The sequence below is a fragment of the Leopardus geoffroyi genome, chromosome B1, assembly GCF_018350155.1.
Source record: "Leopardus geoffroyi isolate Oge1 chromosome B1, O.geoffroyi_Oge1_pat1.0, whole genome shotgun sequence".
NCBI lineage: Eukaryota > Metazoa > Chordata > Mammalia > Carnivora > Felidae > Leopardus > Leopardus geoffroyi.
The window spans coordinates 116,278,174-116,302,889 of record NC_059327.1 but is presented as its reverse complement, the minus strand read 5'-3'; positions in this window follow the sequence as shown (position 1 = coordinate 116,302,889).

Here is a 24,716-nt window from a genome sequence, read left to right as displayed (position 1 = left end):
ATGTGGTGTCACAGAAGCCAAGAAATGAGTCTTATAAGGAGTATTTGGTCACTGTCTTGAATTCTGCTGAGAGTTCAAGTAATATAAACACACTTCATCACCTTCAGGCATTACTAATTGTGGCAGAAACTACTTTGTTATTTCCCTTTTTCCTCCTAGGCACACATTTATACTTCATCTTCCACTTCCCTTGCAGTTAGATATGGCCATGTAAATAAGTTCTGTCCAGTGGAATTCTCCCACATATGTTCTGCTTCCCCATCTTGTAGATAAATGAAGGTCATATGGATCCTCAGAACTAGAACGGTTTTGGGGCCTAGAGTCTGTGGAGGAGAGAGTTTCAGGAGAACTTTTGGCCAGGAATTCCTGCTTTAGATGGCTACATGAGCAAGCAATGGACTTTTCTTATGTTAAACCACTGGGATTTTGGATCCGTTTACATAGCAGAACTTGCATGGACTAATGCAGTAATCTTGATAGTAGTAGACTGATGGGAGTGGTGGATTCTGAGTCAGATTAGAGGTGTGGAGAGGATCTAAGGGCATTTGTGAACTCAGTTTTGATAATCTTCCAGGAGGCTGTGGCAGCTTATATTTAACCATTCTGAATGCTTTAATTTCCTCCTAGTTTGAAATAATGCATCTCTGTGAGTAGTTTAATCAAATATTAGCCAAACTACATCTACCTCATACTTTCTCTTCCTCTTGACTAATTTACATGGTAAGTACTAAGAGTTAAAATGTCAAACAATTCACTAGCTAATACAGTAGTAAACAGCCTGCTTAATAGTAAGCACTCCAGCAAAGATCGTCTCCCCTGGACCTCTAGTCTACCAGAAACAAAAGGCTCCCTGATACCAGCCAGCATTTACAAACTAATTCCATTCAGGATGATGCCAAGAGAGTTTCTGTTGTCTCATCTCCTACCTTAAATAAGACCATCAAAAAATTCCTTCTTGTTTTCCAAGGTTGAGAATATTCCAAGCTTCACACCAAGGGATGAGAGAGGAGAAGAAAAAAAGTTTCTCAATACATTTTTATAAAATAAAACTTGGAAAAAAAGTAGACCATTGTATTCATCCATACTAAGATGCCCATTTTTCATATTTTAACATAGCAAACTGAGATGCCTCTTACACTCAACGTAATTAGAAGGCATATGTCATAATTAATTCAATTGGCACCAATTTTTCTTTTTTACATGTATTTAAAAAAATGATCTTATGAGTTGAGAGTTTTTTTTCTTTCTTAGTTATACTTATAATAATGATTTGTCTTACAATTGACAATGTCCTTGAAATATAGTCATCACTGCATATTTCGTGGATTGCTAACCTGTCATTTAAATTTACATATTGAACAAATTTGCTGGGCTATTTCTTTTGTTCTAATATGTATGAGCCACATTTTTTAACATTATGTATTGTTTCAACACTGAGCAGACTTCTATGTATTTGAAGTTCTAGTATCTTTCCTACAACAATTTAACTACTTCAGTGATTATTAAAATAGTATCATTAGTATTGACGGTAGCATTTTGGCTTAAATCTGTTATTTTTATGCAAAAAAAAATGTCTCACTCAAGTCCTCACCTCACCTCATTAATTCTCTTCTTCAAAAAGAAACAGATTTCCTGTTGTTGTTTCTTAGAAAACTTGTTTTGGCATTTGACAATGTGATGATGTGACAAAAAGAGATAGTAGTCTTTTCAAGAGGTTGAGACATTTGAAGTTACTCAAATTATTTTAAAACCAGTATTTCAAACTTTATGATAAAGCAGGGTGGGATATTCTGGGTTTTTTTCTACAATCTAACTGTTTTCCATTATTACTACTGGGTCCATATGTGGTTTGACCCACAGTGGAGAAGCATTTTATTACAAACTAACCCTTTCATGCTTCAGCATTAAGATCTGAGATGAAGATGAAGTATTCCAACCTGAATATAGAAGGTATATTCACAGTTCACTTATAGTAAGTGGTGGGCTAGATACCTTTTGGATATTTGTACCATATCTATGAACATGAGAAGATACATCATTCCATTGAAAGATGAGTCACATTTCCCAAAGTTATACAAAAAACCAGTGTCAAAACAGAACATAAGTAACTCATCATTTTTTTAACTTCCTCCCAGCTCATCAATCCCACTTGCAAACCAGAGTCTTCTCCCATCTAAGGTAGAACTCATATGATTACCTACAGTGCCCACTTATTAGCTTTAATCTTTCAGGAAGATAAAGCTAAAATGACTACAAAGGGACAAAAATGGAAATTCAAATATATCAGGAAATCTCTGGAGAAATAACATTTTGTATAACAACTGTTACTGATTTGACAGATGAGAATGACAACATGGCAAGATGGTTTTAAAATACTGGTTGGGAAGAGGGTGGTATTAACCCAAATCATTCAAGTTTAGTAAAAGTAGGCTCACTTAGACTTCATTTCAGCATATATAGTGGCTAGAGAAGAGAAAAAATACCTACATGTTTTATGTTAGTTATGGTTTCCTTAAAATGTTTTAGAATTTTGGCAGATTAATCTTTTCAAAAGTCCACAAGTTTGGGAAATTTAATAATGGGAGGGGTAAGAGAGTAGAGACAGGAAAAGGAAGAGACAGGATACAAGAACTGAAACACATGGCTGAACTAACTGTAAGCTCTAAAGGCAAGTAGATATCATAAAGAGAGCAGGACACACACACGAAAGAAAGAAAGAAAGAAAGAAAGAAAGAAAGAAAGAAAGAAAGAAAGAAATGTCCTTGTGCCAAAAGTTTGCAAGTTTAGTTCCAGATTAAAGAGACTGAATGTGTATTGACATGAAAATGGAATTTTGCATGAGGGGGACAATGTACCACTGACTGAAAGGGAAACAGAATTTTACTTTTTCTGAAATACTCAGAGTGATTCTTAAAGAACTTCATCACTCTGAATTAGAACAAAATGGAACAAATATTTTCATGCTACTTAGTGAATTATTTCTCAATGCTGCTCATTCAAATACATTTCTCCCTTTCAATAGACAAGATGAAAGTAAACATATTTAGGGCATGAACTAAAGTAAAGTTTCTCCTTGGCACGGGAGACATTTTGGGCCAGATAACCCTTGCTATAGGGGGCTGTCCTGGGCCATTTAGATGTTTAGCCAGCATCCCTGATTTCTAAATATCAGTAGTGGCCTCCTACAATTGTGACAATCAAAATGTCTCCACATTGTCAAGGTGGGGGTGGAGGATGAGGCAAAAATCACCCCTGGATGAGAATTACTATGCTAGAGGCAAATCTAACAATATTAGTGTATTGCCTTTAATTTTTTTTTCCATTATCTCCACTTTTACACATTTTTTCTCTAGAATTGGAAACATACGAGAGGCCCATCTGGTCATATGAATGGGCTGATTATTTTGTAGCTGCCCACAATGGGATCTAAGTGCCCTAAATTCACATAAAAGGGACTGGAGAGTCCTGAAATGGCCACTAATAGTAGGGACTGAGGAGATGAGGTGGCAGTGGGGTGTGGGAGGAAAAGGGTAAAAGGATTGATGAGACATGCAAATGGGGAAAAAAAGAGCAAAGGGGTCTATAGTAATTTCTTACAGCTACTGTAACAATGTGCCTCAAAACTGAATGGCTGAAAACAGAAATTTATTCTGTCTCACTTCAGGAGGTTAAAAGTCTAAAATTAACATGTTAGGGTCATGCTCTCTCTGAAGGTTCTAAGGGAGAAGCTGTTCCATGCAATTCCTTAGCTTTTGGTGTTGCTGGGAGTCCTCAGTGCTCCTTGGCTTATAGATGTCTGACTCCATTCTCTGCCTCTGTTGTCACATGCCATTTTTCCTATATCTGTTTATCTGTCTCTCCTCTTTTTATAAGGACACCATCACATTGGATCAGGGCACACTTAATTGAAAATGACTTCATCTTAACTTGATTGTGTCTGCAAAGTCTATTTCCAAATAAGGTCACATTCACAGGTACTGGGGCTTAGGACTTTAGCATCTTTTAAGGGGACATAATTCAATCTACAACAGAGTCTAAAGGGAAGAGATTTGTTCTCAAATGGTTCCAAGAGAAATAGTCTTTAGGGAAACTTCAAAAGCATTAATCAAAGACCCAGTCCCATTGAGGAAATGTGTAGTTAATAAAAGTAAAGAAGATAATGCTGAAGCTTCATCACACTGTGGGATCTCTAGGGGTTGAAAGATACAACTCAAGTTGGAAATAAAGGACTGTTTTGTATTTTGTGACTTTCATGTATGTGTGACCCACTAAAGGAAAGCTGATTAATGATGGACCACACCTCCTTCCTGTTCACTACTGGAGATGGCAGATTGAAGATACATAGGTAACAGATAGGTATTTAACTTAGGATATTTGAGGAGACTTGAAAATAAGACTGTAACCAAGGTGTGGGATGAGTATAAGGAGACCAAAAAGATTGTGTGTAGTCTGGAATTAGTAAGTAAATGGGGCTATCATTTGTATTCTTAACGGGGAAAGTGATTATTTGAACAGAGACAGACAAGCAGACAGACAGACAGACAGACACACACACACACACACACATACACACACACACACACACAAACACACACAGAACACTTTGTGGAGCTAGAATCATGACAGGAGACTTTGGTCAAGGGATACAACTATTCCTTGGACACCCTGCATGGAGTTAACCTGAGCTAATAACTATCCTGATCTCTTCCCTTCCTCCCTCCTGCCAGTTCAACCCTATTGGTCAAACACAACCACAAGCCAGGGGGCAACCTGTTGATACAGTGCATATAGGTTAGTTTCCTGCCGCTGGACCTCCGGTCCCCCCTCCACCCCTGCACACCCATCAAACCAGTGAATAAGCAAATTTAAGAAAACTGATGAATGGATCTGAAAGTCCAAATGAAATATATCTAGCACACATAAGAAATTTGTTAAAATATATTTTTTCTCTACATTATTTTTGTCCATTAAAAAGTAAAATTCATTTTTTATTTATCTGGCAATATTTCAACCTTTATATTTGAAGGGGATCTTCTGCTTGGTTAATGTATTTAAGTGTCCTTGAATAAAAAGAAACAAATAAAAAAATTCCACAGTGGATCAGATCAGTGGTAAATATAGATATACAGATAATAGATGGATGGATGGATAGATACATAGATACATAGATTAGATACATACATACATAATGCATACATACATACATACATATAGATATAGGTAGATAGGTATAACAGTGTCTGTCTCTGATTTTGGAAACACTGAACATTTTGTAGAAAAACATTGTAGCATTTTATGATGCTACTGCCATATTTGGGAGATGCATCCCAAATAAATTCAGGATGATAACTAAGAGTCAGGAGACCTTGACTCTAGTCTTAGATCTACAGATAATTTGAGGAGTGATGTTCATGTAAGTCATTTAATTCCTTTGTTTTCAACTATAACATTAAGGAGTTTGACATCTTTTCCAGCTAGAATATTTTATAGCCTCTAACCTCCCTTATTTGGGGGTTTATTATTCACGATCATTAACACATTCATCGATATATTTGCCTTGATTATATTTTTCCAAAAAAATAGAAATGAGCAAATCTTATTAATTTGTGAGATTATGTGTAAAGAATGAGAAATGCAGCTATTTGTAGTTAGCAGTTTTCACAGAGAATTTGAATGATTCATTACCAGGAGACAGTTGTATTCCAAAATCTCAACTATTTAGATGGCTCAAGCATTTTCTGACCTTAGAACCCTGAAATATGCTATTTTCTCTTCTGGAAAGGTACTTAGCCTGGCTAACTCATACCTTTCCCTTAGGTCATAGTGTGACTGTCAATCAGAGAGGACTTCCTTAATGCTTTTCACCCTTTTCCCACTTTTTAAATAAGGTCCTTTAGTTATTTTTATTCTTAGAATCTATTTCTTTTCATGTATTGCACTTATATATAATTTGTAGTTATATATTTACTTGTACAATGTTTGTTTCTCTGTTTGCCTTCTGTCTTTTCTATTTGACTGTAAATTCCTGGTGGCAGAGAGCATATCTAGATTTATTTTAAATCTTTCTCCTAAGTCCTTATCACAGTGCCTTGCCCAAATTAAGTAACCCTTTTCAAAGGATCAAATGAGTAAACTTAGCTGTGTTGTCAATGGACCTGCAATTACTATATCATGAGGAGGAATTTGGGCTTGTGAATCTATTTATAACTTAATATAATATGTTTTATTTATTGTCCAGAAATTCATCCAAGGAACAGATATTGGAAGCTGCATGGCCAAAGGGTTGAAGATAGCCAACCTCCCTTGTTTGGCACACAGCATATCCTCATAGATGCACTAAGCAGAAAAATATGTAAAATATGTTTATAGAAAAGGCACATTAAAAATAACAATGAAAATAAAATGATATACAATTTAAAATAATAAGATAAATAAGACTACTCTACAAAAGTTTATCATCCTAAACCAGGGTTTTTCAAACTCTACACAGTTGGCATTATTTTGAACCAAATAATTCTGTGATGTGGCAGAATGCCCTGTGCATTGTAAGATGTTTAGCAAGCATCCTTGGCTTCTACCCAGTCAATTTTGGTAATCCTCCTTCAATTGTGACAACTAAAATTCTCTGCAGACATTGCCAAGTGTCCCTTGAGAGACAAATTTGCCTTAGTTGAGAACCACTGTACCTCAGAATTAATAAACAAAAAAACAACCAAAACAAGCAGTAATACATTATGTATTATTTCACTGTCCCAAGAACCTTAAAAATCTCATAAAGATTAGTGTTGTTTCCATCTCATATATAGAAAGAATGGGAAAAAAGAAAAAATTAAGTGATAACTTAAAAGCCACGCGGTAAGAGGCAGAGCACGTGTTATGAATCTAAGCCTTTTAACTCCGAAACTTGTGTTACCTTAATGGAAACACCCACTGGAAGGGTTCCGGAGCAGAGGTGAGCACCAGACCCTGGAGACAAGGAGGACCCTGGGAGGTGAGTGGGCTACACCTAAGCCATACACCATCACTCCCAAGGCTGGGTGTCACCTCTAGAGTTTCCAGAGGTAGAGGCCTAATTTGGGATACATGGTGGGCATCATCTGAGTCCTCCCAAGTATTCACTCCCAAGCCTGAGAACAGGATTTCCAAATTTTTCCTCACCCCTTCCGTTATTGGAGACAATTAAAAGAAAGGAATTTGATCCGTTTTCAACATATATTTGTATGGATGCTGTAACTTTTAAGAGCAAAATTAGTGATGTCAATGATTGGTGTGTTTTTAGAAACGTTAAATTCATTTTATTTTCCACTTGATCAGGAATGGTTTGAGGGAAGAGGGCAGGAAGGAAGAAATAGAAAGAGAAACATACCTAGTCACAGACCAAGAGAGCTTGAAAGAAAGTCAGAAAGGGACAGACAGAAAGAGACACACTTGGACAACACGTGGAGCTATAGAAGCATGCAGACACACTATGGAGTTAGGAGGGAGGCGAGGGGGGGAGGGGCTTGGGGAAGAGGAGGCTGAGGGATGGGAAAGGGCCCTGGGATGTAGGGCCTGTAATGGACTTGGTAAAGGTGGAGGGTGACTGGCTACTCTCCAGGGACTTGACCAAATCCTAGACCTGATTTCTGTAATGCTGCAGGCATTATTGGTGAGCATATTGAGGATCATTTCTCTCATTCTGAGAAATACAGTGAGTCTGTATAATATTCTGAAATAACTCTCAAACTTCCAAACGATAACCCCTTGAGGACACAGGACATGAAAACACCCGTTTCCGTCTCTCTCACGTTTCTGTCCCCTCCTCTATTTCCCTCTGGCCCCGCAAATCCAAAAGCAGCTGACTTAAGTCTATGTCAGGAAAGGTGGCTACAAGCAGCTGTGTGCAGCCTGGGTGGGGGTGGGGGCAGCTGTGAGCTCTATGTTTGGGAAGGCCTCAAAGGTTTTCTCCCCCAGGGCCGTTTGGACCATTCTAGACTTCTAGATTGAGGCACACAGCACCGACGCGGCTACTATCCAGTTTATAGCATCACAATTACAGTGGAAACCTGACTATGCTGGGAAGGGCTTTAGTGCCTGATCCACATAGTATTTGATACCTCCCTCTGGATCAAAAAGCCCCAAAATCAACGTCCAGGATCCAAATATTTTCTAACTGGCTTCTCAGCCGACAGCCAGAGCCAGCCATCAGAGGTTTTACCAGACTGTGTGCAGCTGACAGTTAGACCACAGAACAGTTAACCTTCAGGTGAGAAATTGAGTTGACACTGAACATGGAGGAAGTAGTTGTCACAGATTATGATAAAAATAATTTCTTAGTCCATGGCTATGGTGTTCACCCCAAGTGATCCGTGCCTCCTCTCAGTCAGTGAATGCTGAAATCAAAATACTGTGTCAGAATTGTCAAGAGCATAATTGCCATCAGAGACAGAGATTTCAGATTACATCATGACAGTGCACTGTTCTATGAAAAACCCACAAGTCCCAGAACCAGAAGGACCTTACAGTTTTCTAGTCCAACTACTTACTTTACCCAAGAGGATACCCTGCACCAGAGGCTACGGGGCTTGTCTAATCTCATGTAATATTTTACTGGCAGAACTGTGGCTAGAACCCAAGCTTCATACTCTTCATCCTGTGCTATTTTCACCTAGGGTACCTGATAAATAATAATATCTTAAATAGAAATGTATGATCTTTTTGAAAATTTTCAATTAATACTCAAAAGAATGTCAATGCATATACAGTGAATGTTTAATACACAGTGAGAATTAGAGGGAAGACTAAGAAAAAAGTATCCAGCATCTAGCCTAATATGTGTGTAATAAAAGTTTATTGAATGAAATGAATGGGGTCGCATTTTTAGCTCTCTTCTCTGGAGGTTCCTGTAATGAAACAGCCACAAAATGATTTACTTTAGTGAAGGATACAGGACTCACAATTCAAAAGGTGCCATTTTGGAAAGGTGTTTTTTTTTTTTTTTTTTAGGTAATTAAAACTAATGGAAAATTCACTAAATAATGAAATGTTAAAGATATAGGGCGCTCAAGAGATGAACAGATGCAAGCCATATGTAACTACTTAAGAAAGTACACTCTCAGCAAATGTGAAGCTCCTCTTGTTGTCCCTGCAGAGTGAAGCAAGTCCTACTTCCCAAGTCTCTTTGTTTTGGATTTTCTCCCAATGTAAAAAATTCTTCTTCCCTATAAAAATCAAAAGCATAGACTACAAAGAGATTTCATAGAAATGGTAGGTTATTTAAGGAGAATTACCCTCCCCCTAGCACATTACTCTATTTTAAATAGAACTTTTCATTAAATATTGCCCCCAACAAAATGGGGCAAGGGGCAGTGTTCCTCCTAGAAGTTGAAATAGCACTGAAAGGTTGAATGAACCAGATTTATATGTGCATTTTTCAGATAACTAGGTTCTCTGGAGACTAAAGAGTGGTAAAGGTTTAATACTATCTCAATGAATCTCTCAGGTCTCCTTGTATTTCATTGTATTCTGACCATGAATCATGCAAAAGTTCATCAGATCAACTCATTTCTCAGCTGTTTGTGTCTTAAGACCTTCCCTCTTGTTTGGCAAATCTGAGTGTGATGATCTGTCTGCGGTTCCAGGTCACCTGAGCATTTAGGCTGCTGTTCTGTTTACAGCTCCCAAAATGTCTTCTTTTCCCAAAGGCTACATCATCCTGGCTTTTTGATGTATTGGAAGGACAGAGATACTGCAAAACAGCTCTTTGCGCATCTCTATTTTGGGCTATAAATTGCTAAGTGAATGTAAAAGGCCAAGGATTCCCCTTTACAATTGCTCCCTGTATTAGCACGAGCCAAAATAATGCTTGACAGGGTCATTTTTGCCTAGTCTTAATGAATAAAAAATTTCAGTCAATAAACTTAAAGGCAGAAAAAAGTTTTTGAAGTAGTTCAGAAGAAACTAAATTAGCCATTATATTTAACAGAGTGAACACTTTTAATTTGCTGATAAAAAACTAAAGATTTTCAGGGTTATTTTATATTTTGGCAATGTATACTTCAAAGATTCTTATGTTAAATGAGTCTAAAAGAACACACTTTAAAGCATATGAATGTTCTAGATTTTTTTAAAAAACCATACCTCTTGTTTACATAGCACATAAACTAAATGTTACCAAGACTTTACCATACATTATACCATCTAAGCTCATAAGCTTTAGAGAAAGATATGATTGGATACATATTAAAAGTTAAGAAATATGTTGCAGAAAGATTAGGGGGCTGGTCTCAAGACACACAGCTAGGAAGAAACAGGGTAAGACAAATCTTCTAATTCAGGAACTCAGGATAGTAAAACTATTTAAAAATATATTTTCTAGTGCTCATTTCAACAGCACATGTACTAAAAATGTATTTTCTAGCATATTGTCTGCTAAATGCTTGATCCCTCAGCAACCCTCCAATGCTTTTTGGGTTTACTTTAAAAGGAAAAGACCTATTTATCAAATTATATAGGGCTGGGAAATATATACTTTTGTGAAAATTGTATTTATGAACTTGTAGACTGAGATCAGAAGATAAACTTGAAAGCTTGAAAGTAATGTATGTACCTTTTTTGTGTGTGTCAGCCATTTCATTGCTTAACAAATGTACTTAACTAAAGTCCTTTGTTCTAATTTAGAACCATTGACTTGCAGGGAAGGATTATTGATTACTAAACAGGAATCTGTCAAGAAAAAAAGTGTTCGCTGAATCTTCCCAAAGCTGACCTTTAGGTTACTTGATCTTGATATTGTTTCTAGTGCTTGATATTTAAGATAAATTCAAAGATATTTATCTTAAAAAGATAATATTCATGTTTTCCCTTAATTCCAAAACTTTAGACCTTACTCTGTATTAAAGTAGAAGTTCAAAAAGTACTGAATGCAATAAGAGCATTATTTTATAGATCAAGTTGGATACATAAAGATTACAGTTTTAAAATATTAATTTTTTAGTTAGTCCACTGCCTGCAACTTTCATGGACACTGTTCCGTCCTTTTTTTTTTTTTTTTTTTTTTTTTTTTTTTCCAACGTTTATTTATTTTTGGGACAGAGAGAGACAGAGCATGAACAGGGGAGGGGCAGAGAGAGAGGGAGACACAGAATCGGAAACAGGCTCCAGGCTCTGAGCCATCAGCCCAGAGCCTGACGCGGGGCTCGAACTCACGGACCGCGAGATCGTGACCTGGCTGAAGTCGGACGCTTAACCGACTGCGCCACCCAGGCGCCCCAAGGACACTGTTCCGTCCTTTTGCTACCATCATTCTCTCAAATCTTCACCATCTGGCAGGCATTTTTGTTCCTTATCTACCCCTTCTCTGCACTTGTCCTTAGTCTTTAACAGTGATTCTCAAATATTAGCAAGTTTCAGAATCATCTAGAGGGTTTGATAAAACACAGGTTGCTTGGCTCCACCTCTAGAATTTTAATTCAATAGGTCTGGAAAAGACCCAAGAATTTGCATTTGGAGCTGGTTCTCTGATGATACTGATGCTGCAGATCCCACATTTTTGTAACCACATATATTGTGTCTTTCTGGTTAATTCCATTTCTTCAGTTTGCCTTTTGGTACTTTGAAAAGACATTTCAGTTTCAATTATCCAAGATTCATTGGAAAAACATCTTAGTTTCAATTATCCAAGGTAACAGAATTTTCATTCATCCATTTACCCCCAGGCAACATCATGATCTAGGAGAGTCATAATGGCTATTCACAGAGAAAAGAGATTCTCCCTTAAGCCGTTTGTAATACAAACTGCTTCCTATCAGGGCTTGTGCTTTGCCCTCTGGGACCCAGAAAGACCTGAAAAAAGAGCTCTTCCTTCTCTAAACAAAATCCGGTAAGACAGCCAAGGATGTATGGGATCGCTCTGGTGCCCTACATGACTTTTACCATTGTATATTCAGCAGTATGTGATAAATTATTTCTTATTTCCACTATGGCCAGACAAGGTGTTGCGTGGGCAGAAAGCTGTTGGAATTACTGGAACGATTCCTCCTATTGCCCACACTCATAGCAACTTAACCTCTGGAAACAAAGTGATAATTTTAATCTATTAGATTACTCATTAAAGAAATGGAAGAAAGGAAGAAGATTTAAATCAGTCTTGGATTGACATTGGTGGAGCTGGAGTTAGCCTTAATGTAATATATAAAACTCTAGCTGCTTTTTCTTTGGTTGTAGCAAATCTTACTGATTTTTGTATTGAAAAGACTCTTGGCTTCTGATTTTTATGTTCTTTCTCTTGAATTTATAAAAGCAGAGTTTCTATAAAAAGGTATTTTACTTTACTAACAGCATCAATCATATGCCAGATAATAGAGTCAATGTTTAAAAGCTATGGCTCCTGCCCTTGGAAACCTATATAAAATGTAGACATGGCAGGGCCACATTAGACATTTTTCTTCATAATTAGAGCTACCTAGGGAAAGTGTATTTCATCACACATCTATAGAAGATTCTTTGGCTGAGGCCCTTTCATAAGGGATTAACCTTCAGATGCATTTTCCTTCCTCCCACCAGATGTGTGTTTCTCTTACAAACACTCCCAAATAATTCAATACTTTATATAGTGAAATGATTTCATTGGAGTAGAGAATCCTCTTTCTGTCCCAAGGATTGATTTTTCTATGAAACATTTAGTCACAGGAGGTCAATATCTGTGTGTTTCTGTGGATGGTCAGAGTACTGTAAAAGAGGCAAATGGGGACCATAATGCAGGACAGGCAGCAGTGCTGGTAAAAATAAAGCAATGAAAATACAGACAAAATAATTCCTTCTTCCAGCCCTTGCATGTGCTAAACTGTCAGCTGTATTCACCATATACTGATCTTGAGCTCATTAATCCTTAAACACATTAATTATCACTATTTTGACGGACTCTGTGGGATATTTACATGCTGTAAACAGTTCTGGTATTTTTTGCAAACACATGCTGTGAAGGACCCCTTGGGTTCTAAGTGCATTGCTTTTCCTTACCAGACATTTGTTCTTTTGTAAACCAAGAGCAAGGCCAGTTTCCTGATACCACTCTCCTGTGTATGACAAAAATAAAGATACATACCGATGGGGTAGATAAATTAAAGTGTCTTTCCTCCATTCAGTATTAGGTACACTGTAATAGGTAAACTATGGGCCTCTTTTGCATACCGTCAGAGAGTCTTATCTCTCTGGAAAGGAATCCCTTTAGACTTACTTAATCCTCTCATTAATATTAAATCTGCAAGACAAAGGTCTACTTTTTGTCACCAATGCAACCAGTTTAGTCCTCCACATACTAAAAACCAATTCTACCATTTCTGGCCACATTTAAGGTTTCTTCCACCTGAAGCTCACAATGTATACTTATGGGCAAGCAGCCTGAAAGGAGAGGTACAGGGGATGCTAACACGGTCAGTATTTGTAAACGGGAACCTCCTTCTGCTGAATGAGGGAAGCTTAATCCCATGGAAGTATGGTTTCAATTTTTCATTGAAATTACAATCAAACAAGTTGCCAACACACATTTTTCTTTGTCAGATGTTTCCCTTATGGTAGATTTGGAGTACCCTTGGGCCGGCTTATAAACCTTATCCTTTGCCAGTGTTGCTACAGACTCTTCTCTTTGTTTTCAAATTAATTTTGCCTTTTTCTCCAAGAGGTAGATACATTTGATATACAGTAGTACCTGACAGGAAAATGTCTCTTCAACACTGACTTTTTGCAGGACTCTGATGGAAAGGATGACACATTACTGGCTCTTCCTTAGCTCTCTGTAGGGAACTCAGTATGATAAAAATTACAAGAGCCAAGGGCCTGCAATTTCCTGATTTTCTAGCACTTATTAAAATTGTATTTATCAAGGTTGACTCTTGGCTGCTGATTGAACTGGCTTTCATGGATGGAATGGCTTTTAGAGCTTTGCTTTGGGAGCAGGGGATCCTATGCACACTATTGGACAAAGTAGTCTTGGGAATGACTGTACTGTTTTCAGACTCATGAAACCACAAGATTCTCAGGAGAGCTGAACCCAAGTTGGAAATCATCCACCTCCTTTTCTTTGAGCAAGCAGTGTCAGAGAGAGCAAGCAAAGGATAATAAAGGCCAGTGTTTTTTGATCTGTGGTCCCAGAACTGTGTCCCTAATGGGTGAGAATCTATATCAAAGAAACCAGAGTAAAACTGGGAATTGACCATGTTTTTGTTTTCAGCCCATCTCCAGGCAAAGTGTGATGGAATTGATTTGGCCTAGAGTTTTGGCCATGTGAATCTTTTGGCAACTGCCAAACATTACCATCTGGACCAAATCATTTCCTTCTATATCTCTGCAGGTGTTATTTTCTAAGGTGACTGCCTCTGCTTTAACTGGGGAGGAGGTGGGTCCTAAGAACAGAGATAGTGTAACTACTATTAATTCTATGTCTTACTGGAGGAGGGTTGTTCTAGTAAGTACTTAATACCACATATAAAAAAGACCCAGAAGAAATGAAAGAAATGAGGTATAAATTAACATGATTTTGTGAAGAGAGAGCTAGAAGGAGAGCAAAAAGGCCTGAGTTCAGTCTGGGCTGTGCTTCTGAAATAGTGTGTGACTGAAAGGCATCTTTGGATATCGTAACACTTTGGCATCATAACACCGTTGAATCTTAGGAATGAAGAGATCTTGGGGTATTAATATATCTACGTATTTTAGAGTTGTTTTATAGATCAGATGAATGTTAATGCTGCCCTTTGAATTTATTTTTCCTTCACTGTTACAAAGAACCTGCTATGTAGAAAATATTGGGAGATGGACAGAAAAAACTCAGATGAAAAAGATATGATCCATTCCTTTAAAGAAACCCACCACCTTATAGGAAACATTCATTCTTTCTTTCATGCAAGTATTCAACAAACATTTATTTCACACTCTGCTAGATACCAGTAATACAGAGATGGAAAAACCTATTTTTTTGCTTATCTTCAAGATCTTTTTTATTTGCTGAATAGAGAGATAAGTAAATAGTTTAAAGCTGTGATAAACACTTGGTGAGTGGAAAGCCCTGAGTACTATGGGAGATTGGGCATCAGGGGAGGTTTCTCAGAAGAAATGGCCTTTGGTTTGAGTTCTCTGCATAAATGAATAAAAGCATGATGTGTATGGTTTGAGGATTGGGAGTGAGGGGTAGATGGCAGATGGCATTCAGGAAGAAATGATTTTAGCAGACCTGAGCACCATATTTCTGGGCACCATATCACCTCAATATAATGGAAGACTTTTTTTCTTAGTATTAACTAAATATTCAGTTTCTCTTGAATATTTGTGGAGAAGTGTTGTCAGTTCAAAAGTCACCCCTCTTAGAAATAAGTCAGACAAAAATGAAATGTGATTTCACTTATACGTAGAATCTAACACCACCACCACCAACAACAACAACAATAACAAGGATAAAAGAAAAGAAAAAGTGCAAATTCAACTCAAAGAAGGGCCTGGCCCTGTGCAGAGGCCTACTTCTGCACATGACTTAATAGATTGAGGCTTGGGGACACCAAGGCCATCTTGGGAGGCATGCATGACCTGAGGGTGGCAGGGCTACCCGAGAAGAGAGAAGGACATTGTGTCACTCCATTGCAGTGGAGTCACCCTCTTCCAGGAACACTTGGATCGAATGGGGAAAAACTGGCTCCACTGAAAATCCATAAAATTTTGAGAACTTGCCAAAAGAAAAGAAAACAAACAAAAGCCACCTTTCTTAGTCTTGCTCCAAGTCTCTAAAATACTAAAAAGAAAGAGTACTACTATTCAACCACCTCCACTCCATTCTCTTTTCTGAAATAATTTTGATGCCCTAGGTCAGAGTTCTCACATGTTAAATGGGGGATATTGGTAGCCATGGTAATATCAGCTAAAGGGGCACTTTAATAAAAGCTGTTTTCACGATGGCTGAAGAGAATTCTCCAGGCTCACTCAGGAAGAGTAAATGTTAATCATATTCTTCCCCAAAGGTACAAACAGCAATGACACATACTGCTGTCATTTGTTTAAGGTGTATCATCACATGTATCCTCAACACGTAGAGAGCTGTTTGAAATGTATTCCCTTGAAAAGTGGAGAAGATAGGATGGCATATTAGTCACCCATGATGATAATCTTTTTTTTAATGTTTTATTTTATTTTTTGAGAGAGAGAGACAGAGGATGAGGTGGGGGGAGGGGCAGAGAGAGAGAGAGAGAGAGAGAGACAGAATCTGAAGCAGGCTCCAGCCCCTGAGCTATCTGCACAGAATCTGATGCTGTAGAACCGGGGTTAGGACCACCCACGAACTGTGACATCATGACCTGAGCCAAAATCAGATGCTTAACCCACCCAGGCTCCCCACTCGTGATGATCATCTTATATTACTCCAGTACTTAGTTTTATTCTAGAACCTTGTTCTTTCTAAGAACTTGGCAGTTGAGGCTGAGAATAAGAGTAAATCTTCTTCTAAGAAGGTAAGAGATCTGTGGTTAAAAATGTCTGTCAATTCTTATACATGAAGGGATTACAGAAGCAGCTAGAGTCAAAAGAAGTGTGCTCAGAACAGAATTGATGGTGGAGGAAAAATAAGAAATGATTGGGGGTAGTGATTTTCAAAATGTGTTTACATGGTCAAATTTCAGGCACTTGTGTTTTATGTTGAATTTGGAGGAATTTTTTCTAAGACAAAGATGGGAAAAATAATTGTACAATTTGTATGCAGTATAAAAAATCATAATCACAAGCATCTATGGAGGAAAAATTACTCAAGTAGTATAATTCTTTTCAACTTTTTCTTTAAGATTTGTCTGCAATTCCTTCCATCATTTTGTCATCTGTTAGCATTCTTTCATAATCACTCAGTAAAAAGAACTCTTAAGATTACTATGTCACACTACTGAATGAATGCTAGCTCTTGAGAACACCATGATGACCATGTCCTCAGTATCTTTCTTGGAGTTTGTCACCTGTTGAAAACAATAGTAAGCAAGTAGTGTCATTACACAGGGATCATGCTACGGTAGATGTATACACCTGTTCCTATTAAACCACCTGAGATAAGTCACTAAATCCAGTTTGACATCATAAAGGGCACAGTAGAAGAGGAAGTCAAGACTAAATATCATCTATTCTGTCACTTGAAAGATGGGAAGGATTTTGCCACAGCAAGAAAGGTGGGAAGATAAGGAAGGAGAAAGGGATATTTTAGGCAAAAGGAATAGTGAGTATGTGCAAAGATAAAAGAGTATAAAATAAAGTGAAGTTTGTTCTAGGAATGCTAAAGAGATTGGTATGGTAAGAATATCACAGTAGATAAACAGTAAGCTCCAAAGGTATATGAGAAAATATCTAAGGAAAGCTGAACATTGAGAAAATTCTATTTGTTAGCAGCGTTTTTTCCACTGTGAACTGAAAAATATCACTGCTTTTTTGGAGTATTTGGACCAGTTAACTGGCAAAACACCAGTATTTCATGGGAGCATATATAACTGGGTCAACTCGTCTAGACCCAGTATGGTCATATCTGTTTTTAGGATAAGGTCTAACTGAGGATTAAATCCATGACTTCCCTGGGGTGTGGACTGACGGCAGAGTTGGAAGGAAGTTGCAGTGAAGATGGGACAATGATAGCATAGTTGTAAGCATATTTTAGAAGGTGTGTGTGTGTGTGTTCCCTGTTATGTCTTTTACTGTCTTAGGATTCAGATCTGTTAAGCTCATGCAAAATGAGAGACAGATATTCATAATGAGTTTCTAGGATCTATTAGAGGGTAATGACAGAATCCTGGTCTCAAATATATTTTCTTCTCGCTAGAACTACAAAAGTGTGGAAGAAGAGGCAATACTACTAGTAGAAAACAAATACTGAACTAATCAGCTCTGACAGTCCAATTTTAAATAGCACATTTTCAGATATCAGATGCTAAGTAGCCATACTTCCATTTATCCTAAAGGGAACTATAACTTTCCTGACAGAATGAGGATGTAGAATACTTTGTAAAAAATAATCTGATGTATAGTTGTTTTTCAATTTAATTTCAAAAAATTTTCTTACCTTTCTTAGAAATAGTAAATATTTTCTTATTTAGTTGAATTGTCATTTCTTTTTGTTTATTTTATTATTTTTAAAGCTATTTTGCATGTAAGAGCCAAGATTTTCAGAACATATTTAACTGCCAGAGGGAATGGCTCAGAAGCCCTAGTATCAGCCTCAGCACACATAAATTCTCTGGAATAACATCTTCAAATCCCAGCAGCTTTCTTTTCAGGTTGCCAAAATAAGGTCAAGAAAACCATAAAATTTCTCTGTGGCTGAACACACGCGCATGCACACACACACACACACACACACACACACACACATTCTCTTTCCTGATTTATCATTGTGAAATGATATTACAATGTACACTGAAGCATATCATTTTTGAGACTAGTATTGGTAAACATGCTATATTCATGGGCCTTAAAAGTTAATAAGCTTTTGCTATAAGAAAACAAAGGACACCAATTTTGGGCTCAAAAGGGAAATTGTTACTGATTTTATTAAAGATTTTCTTCTGCTATAAAATAAAATGAATAAAATGCAAATTCAAATAGGAAAGGCTTTAAAAATATGGATTAGAAGCATGACAGACACTTTGAAAAGTCAGTTGGTTTTTTCCTCTTGACATATAAACTGAAATATTCTATGAGTTATTTTTAAAAGAATGGTAATAAAAAAGTTAGTATTGGCACCATGGCACCATTTCAGCCAATTCATGTCAAGACAGGAAAAGAAAAATCACAAGTAATATAGTTATTATAATTACATGATAATAATAATATAAGTAACACAGGTGTCATCGATTGACCAAGTTTTATTTCTGTTCATCATTTTATTGGGAAATTTTATTCCCAGCATATGAGTTTTAGTACAATTTTAATAAATTTAATCCTTCAAGAGAGAGAAAGGGAAACAAAATTTAATATGCATTTACTGTGCCAGGCACTGTTACATGCTTTATATATAACATTTGGTTTTCATAATAATATGAAGCCTATGGGGCTCCTGGGTGGCTCAGTTGGTTGAACATCTGACTTCGGCTCAGGTCATGATCTCGCGGTTCATGAGTTCGAGCCCTGCATCAGGCTGTGTGCTGACAGTTTGGAGCCTGGAGCCTGTTTCGGATTCTGTGTCTCCCTCTCTCTCTGCCCCTCCCTCTCTCTCTCTCTCTCATTCTCTCTCAAAAATAAACATTAAAAAGTTAAAAAAATAATATTATGAAGCCTGTGTTATCAAATATATTTTATTTATGAAAAATAGAGGCTCAAGTAAGTTAAATGAATTGTCTGTGGTCACAACTAATAAATGGTAGATTTAGGATGCGCAGATTTGTGCTTTGGTGTAGGCCTGGAGTTTGTAATCAAATTTCTCTGACTCCATTGAACGTGATAAATTCACTTTGTTACATTTCTAACAAACTTGTGGTACATTTTCTGAGGTTTAACACAAGGGAAATAGTTGTCCTTTGAATATTTTTAAATAAATAAAACTTTAGGCTGAAGCCTCTTTACAATTCTCTTTCATTATCAAGAGCATGAAATTTCAAAAGTACCCGCTTGGGATCTTGCTATTAGGGCTCTCTCTAATAGTGTTTTGTTTTAAAAGAATGGTTCCATAGGATTAAGCAAAAACACTAGCCATTAATCCTAACCTGATTCGGAGGGTATGGAATGCAAGCCCTGAAGGAATAATTTTTCTGTGTATAGAATTTGATTATAAGGAATTCTCAAGTCATTTTTAACTTTTGAAAGAATGAGAATTTTTTGCCTTTGTTCTTTCTAATTAAAACCATACTTTTTATTTTTTGTAAGAACAGGAAATTTGGAAAGTGATTAGTTCATACTATGGTCCAATTATTTAAAAGTATGTGGGAGGAAAATGTAGACAAAAGAGAAGGTAAAACATGACAGTTTTTGTCACAGGACACAGCGGGGGAGGGCTATGTCAGTCATGTGCTGCTCTATGGGATGCATCTTGGAAAATTTGCCCTGAGATCCATGGAAACTAATTTTATTTGTGATGGAAGCTACAAGAGAGAATTTTAAAACAAATGTTATATCTAAAGGTAGATGCGGAGAAACGTTCATGAAGGGCATTTCATTCAGATTCTTTAGTTCCAAATTGCCTCTTGAATTCACATATTCATTCAACAATCAATTTTTGAATGTGCACTAAAACTATGAACAAGAAAGAAACTTCTCTCTGTAGGAGTTAAAAGTCCCGTGGAAGATCTCTCTTTCTTCTTTTTAAATAACAAGGCAAACTTATCCAAAATTGTGGAGAGCAGAGACAGAGTGCCTACCTTGCTCTGTCTGGAAAAGGGGTCTAAAGAAAGTTACAAAAAAGTGAAGCCTCAGCTAAATCCTAAGGCAAATATTTGTCAGTAAGGTAAGGCAGAGAACTTAATCACTGAGGCTCCAATAGTGGCTGTGGAGTGAGAACTTCAATATGGGATAGGGTGGCTGGCTCTTACAATTTTGCCCCAGGATTCACCTTTAAGTTGGGTACCGGTTCAACACTACCCAGAGGAGAATTCCTCTTTTTAACCTTCAAACTCGAGTGTCAACATATTAACTGACTTTAAATTCCCCACATCTCTGCAGACACCAGACAGCGATAATTATACTTTCCTAAAAATGTGGTGATAATGGACTTTCAAATATGGGCATAACCAACAATTACAAACAAAATAGTCTGTCTCATCAGATATCTTGTTCCTTGGAGACCACTCAACTTGTTCTATCCTGATGTATTCTAGAGAGAGAGTTTATGTGGAATCTTAAACTTTTGATTCTAAACCTCAGTAAAGTCTTTAATCTTTCTTAATCTTGTGTCCAGTTGTCCTGGAATACTAAAGAAAGTGTGCTGTGTTCAAGCTTGCAGGATGGCAGTATTCTCTGAGCCTAAAAAGCAGGAAAGCTTGTCATTCCTGATATGAAATTACAGTATAATGTTCCTATTGCTGAGTATGATGGTACAAGGGTGATCAACTTGTTTCAGTTTGCCTGAGACTCACTTTTCTTTTAATTGTGATAGAAAATATATAATATAAAATTTACCATCTTAACCATTTCTAAATGTACAGTTAAGTAGTTAAGTATAATTACATTGTTGTGACACAGATCTCCAGAACTTTTTCATCCTGCAAGTCTGAAACTCTATATCCATTAAACAACTCCCCTTTTCCCCCTCTCCCTAACCTTTTGTAACAACCATTATGCTTTCTATTTCTATGAATTTAAATACTTTGGATACCTCTTGTTAAGTGGAATCATACAGCATTTGTCTTTTTGTAATTGGCTTATTTCACTTAGCATAATATCCTCAAGCTACATCCCTGTTGTGGCATGTGACAGGATTTCCTTATTTTTTTAGAGGCTGAATAATACTCCACTGTATGCATGTACCATATTTTATTTGATACATTCATTCCTCAGTAGACATTTGGATTGCTCCCACCTTTAGCTGATTATGAGTAATGCTGTTATGAACATGGGTGTACAAATATCTCTTTGAGATCCTGCTTTCAGTTTTTTTGGATATCTACCCCGAAGTGGGATTACTGGACCATATGGTAGTTCCATTTTTAATTTTTGAAGAACCTCCATACTGTAAAATGGTGCAATCCTATTAATAGTCTACAAGTATCCCAACTTCTCATCCTCACTAACAGTGATATTTTTGCTTTTTTGGTAGCAGTCAGCCTCCATTGGTATGAGGTGACATCTCACTCTAGTTTTAGTTTACCTGATGATTAGTGATGTTGAGCATCTTTTCATATGCATATTGGCTATTCATATATCAATTTTGGAGAAATATTCAGTCCTTTGCCCATTTAAAGCTTTTGTTATTTTTATCATTTTAGTGTAGCTGACATACAATATTATATTAGTTTCAAATATACAACACAGTGATTTGACAATTCTATACATTATTTAGTGCTCACCACAGTAAGTGTCATTGCCATCTGTCACCAAAGTTACTACAATATTATTGACTAGAGTCCCAATGCTCTACTTTTCATCTCCATGAGTTAATTATTTTACAACTGTAAGTCTGTACCTATTAATCTCTTTCACTTATTTCACCCATACCCCCACTCACCTTAACTCTGGCAACTACCAGTTTGATCTCTATATATGAATTCGTTTTTGTTTGTTCACTTATTTTGTTTTTTAGATTCCACATATAAGTGAAATCATATGATAGTTCTCTTTGATTTGTTTCATTTATCATAATCTCTATTTACATTAATGTTTCAAATGGTAAGATTCATTGCATATATTAATATATCTTGATTGGCACTTGGGTTGCTTTCATATCTCAGCTACTATAAATAATGCTGCAATTAATGTGAAGGTACATATATCTTTTAGAATTAGTGGGTTTTTTAAAATTTTCATAGATATTTTGTAGTAGAATTACTGGATTATATGGTGATTCTATTTTTAATTTTTTGAGTAACCTCCATACTGTTTGCCACAGTGATTGCATAAATTTACATTCCCACCATCAGTGTATGGGGATTTCCTTTTCCCCACATCCTTGCCAACACTTGTTATTTCTTGCCTTTTTGATACTAGCCATTCTGATTGGTGTGGAGTGATATCTCATTGTGGTTTTGATTTTCATTTTTCTGTTGGCTATCTGTATGTCTTTGGAAAAATGTGTATTGAGGTCCTCTGCCCAGTTTTTAAACTAATTATTTGTTTTTTTGGTGTTGAGTTGCACAAGTTCTTTATATATTTTGGATATTAAACCTGTATCAGATATATCATTTGAAAGTATCTTCTCCCATTCAGTAGACTGCCATTTCATTTTATTGATGCTTTCCTTTGCTGTGTAAAAGTTTTTCATTTTGGTGTAGTCTCAATAGTTTAATTTTGCTTTTGTTTCCCTTGTCTCAGGAGACATATGTAGAAAAATGTTGCTAAGGCTGATGTCCAAGAGATTATTGCCTATGTATTTTTTTAGGAGTTTTATGATTTCAGGTCTCACATTTCTGTCTTTAATCCATTTTGAGTTTATTTTTGTGTATGGTATAAGAAAGTGGTCCAGTTTTATTCTTTTAAATGTAGCTGTCCAGTTTTTCCAACGCCATTTATTGAAAAGACTGTCTTTTCCCCATTTTAATTTTTCTTTCTACTGCTTTTTTATTAGAGTATAGAAATGCAAAGGATGGAGCACCTGGGTGACTCAGTTGGTTAAGCATCTAACACTTGATATTGGTTCAGGTCATGATCTCATGGTTCATGAGATTGAGCCCTCCGTTGGGCTCTGTGCTGACAACAGAGTCTGCTTGGGATTCTATCTCTCTCCCTTGCTCTCTGCCCCTCCTCTGCTCCAACTCTATCTCCCTCTCAAAATAAACAAATCAGTAAACATTAAAAAAAAAAAAAAAGAAATGCAGGGGTGCCTGGGTGGCTCAGTCGGTTGGGTGACCAACTTCGTCTCAGGTCATGATCTCGCAGTTTGTGAGTTCGAGCCCCGCGTCGGGCTCTGTGCTGACAGCTCAGAGCCTGGAGCGTACTTCGGATTCTGTGTCTCCCCCGACTCTCTACCCCTCCCCTGCTCACGCTCTGTGTCTATGTCTCTCAATAATAAATAAAGATAAAAAATATTTTAAAAAAAGAAGTGCAAAAGATTTCTGTATATTAATTTTGTAGCCTGCAACTGTACTGAATTCATTTATTCTAATATTTTTTTTTTGGTAGAGTGTTTAGGGTTTTCTATATACAATATCATGTCATCTGCAAATAGTAACAGCTTTACTTCTTCCTTATAGCTTTTGATGCCTTTTTTTTTTAAATTGTCTGATTGTTGCATCTAGGACTTCTAGTAAAATGTTGAATAAAACTGGTGGGAGTAGACATACTTGTCTTGATCCTGATCTTAGAGGAAAAGCTTTCAGTTTTTCACCATTGAGTATGTTAGTGCTGGGTTTTTCATTTATGTCCTTTCTTACACTGAGCCATTTTCTGAGCAAACCCACTTTATTGAGTTTTTATCATGAATGGATGTTGTATTTTGCCAAATGATTTTTCTCCATCTCTAGAGATGGTTTATGGTTTTTATTCTTCCTCTTGTTGATGCGATGTGTCACATTGATTGATTTGTGAATACTGAACTACCTTTTCTTTTTTTTTAATGTTTATTTATTTTTCTGGGGGGAAGGGAGGGACAGGAAGAGAGGGAGAGAGAGAATCCAAGGCAGGCTCCATGCTCAGTGCAGAGCTTGACATGGGGCTCAATCCCACGACCTCGAGATCACAACTGGAACTGATATCAAGACCTGGATGCTTAACTGACCGAACTACCCAGGCTCCCCACTGAACCACCTTTTCATCCCTGGAATAAATCCCATTTGATTATGGCAAATTGTCCTTTTAATGTGTTGTTGAATTTGGTTTGCTAATATTCTGTTGAGTGTTTTTACATCTATGTTCACCAGGAATATTGGCCTATAATTTTCTTTTATTGTAGTGTCTTTGTTGTTATAGCAGGATATTGTTGGCCTTGTACAATCAAGTTGGAAACATTGCTGCCTCTTTTATTTTTTGGAATAGTTTGAGAAGTATAGATATTAACTCTATTTTAAGTATTTGGTAGAATTTACTAGTGATAGCATCTGGTCCTGGACTTTTGTTTTTTGGGATTTTTTTGATTACTGACTCAATTT